A 2,500-nucleotide genomic window follows, 5' to 3' on the forward strand; every position below is an offset into this window, starting at 1 on the left:
TGTGAAAGTCATAAGATATAAAGTAATAATTAAAGTTATGATTGTGTAAATATTGATGAATGGGAGAAAAAGTCCATAATGGTAATAATGATTGTGATAATGTTAGTAAAGAGGATTATGATGAAGATAGTAACGATAAGGACAAAAATGATGATAATGATGATAAAGATAATGATGATAATGATGATAATAATGATGGTAATAAAATTATGATAATGATGATGAAACTAGTAATGACAATGATAATAAAATGATAATGATACTGACTGTGATAATAACAGCAACAGCAATGATTCTAATAACATTATACTAATACTGAATATAACACTAATAAAGTTGATGATGATAATGATAATAAAGTTTAAAGTAATGATAACGATAGTAAGGATAATGATGATAACAATAATGTTAAGGATTATATCAATAATCATAATAATAGTGATGATGGTGATGATAAGATGAATAAAAATAATGATAACAATGATATGAAAACAATAAAATAAGGAAATTTGATAACAGTATGATACCGATATGTAAAATGAAAGTCATAATCAGGATGATGATGATACTGTGAACAATAATAATACTAATGATAATAATGATAATCATCATGCTAAAAATAATCATGATAGTAATAATAACAATAATGATTACAATGATAATGATAATAACAATAATGGTTACAATGATAACAATAATAACAATAATGGTCACAATGATAATAATAATAACAATAATGGTTACAATGATAACAATAATAACAATAATGGTCACAATGATAATGATAATAGCAATAATGATGATTACGATAATAATGATTATCATAATAATGATAATGATAACAATAGTATTAGTATAAATATAATAACAACAATATCAACAATGATAATAAGAATGACAATGAAAACAATAACGCTAATGATAATGATAAAAGAGACTATAATGATATTGGTAAAAATACCAATAATGATGATAGAGAACTATTAATAATAATAATGATAGTAAGTGCTACTAATGATGATATTGATCATAGTAATAATATTCATAATAGCAATAATAGTAATAGTAATTATATTGATGGAAATACTATCAATGATATCTTAAAACCATAGATAAGGATAATTAAACAATGATAACCATTAACATAATGACAATAATAATGATAATGATAATAATGAAAGTCATTATAAATTATCCCTTCTACATTTGCTATTAATTCTACTACTACAACTATTAATAGTAATGATAATACTTATGCTAGATAATGACAGTGATAATAATGATAATGATAATTATGGTGATTGATAAAGAATTGAGATGATGTTAATGATAATATCAATAATAAGGAGAGTGATAATAATAGTAATAATGAAAATAATAATGATGATAATAATAATAAAAGTGATGATAACAATAGCAAAAACAACAATAGCAATACGCCACAAAAAAAGGATAACGAAATAAATCAAATACTCAAACACACTCCCTCCCTCCCTCCCCCTCCCACCCTTCCCTCCCACCCCACCCCACCCCACCCCCCTCCCTCCCTCCCCACCCCACCCAACCCCCCTAACCCCCGACCCACTCTCTACCTCAAAACGCGACCCGGATTTAAGGTTGCAATTCGAGTCAATCAACGGCTTGCAACCAGCATTTCATTGCTAGTGTTGTTGACTCATATAAATGTCTCATTGCCGTCTTGACTTTGCAAAACTGACAACACGGATGAATATTGCAAGGTAATAGTGGGAATTTGTTTGTTTGTTTGATTGTTTGTTTGTTGTGTGTTTATGGTTTGCATGGATGTGTGTGTGGATGTGTGTGTGGTTGTGGTTATGGATGTGGTTGTGTGTGGATGTGGTTGTGGATGTGTTTGTGTGTGTGGTTGTGTGTTGATGTATGTGGATGTGTGTGTGGTTGTGGTTGTGTGTGGATGTGTGGATGTCTGTGGTTGTGGGTGTGTGTGGTTGTGATTGTGGATGAGTGTTCTTCTTTCTGTCCTTCTTTGTTTGCTCACTTGTTATGTTATGTATGACGTCCACATAATTATCATTATCATTTTGATTATATTTATATTTCTTCATTCGTCTCTTTATTTGTTTTTTCTTCATCTTCAGTTTCTTCTCCTTCGTCATCTTTCTGATGAATGTAATGGTAATAAAATAATGATGATATGATGATGATAATGATACCTATGATGATAGGACTAACGATAGGGTAAATAAAGATGTAAATTATAGTAACAAGAATAAACTTACTCATAACTTTCATGTTAGTCATCATCGTCTCACCATCATCACTATCATCATTAAAAACAATCATATGCAAGTTAATAAATATTACCCAATAATCCCTAATTGGTAACTGCGCGACGAACCCGGATTTCCTCTCTGCTGATTGGCTGAAAGATATTCCCATTTTCTTTAATGGATTTTACATTTTCTTTCACTTTTATCTTTTTTTTTCACTGTATTTAATATTCGGTTTTATCTGATCTGTG

The sequence above is a fragment of the Penaeus japonicus genome, unplaced genomic scaffold (assembly GCF_977035675.1).
Source record: "Penaeus japonicus unplaced genomic scaffold, GWHDUDI00000001_assembly GWHDUDI00000036, whole genome shotgun sequence".
NCBI classification, from domain to species: Eukaryota; Metazoa; Arthropoda; class Malacostraca; order Decapoda; family Penaeidae; genus Penaeus; species Penaeus japonicus.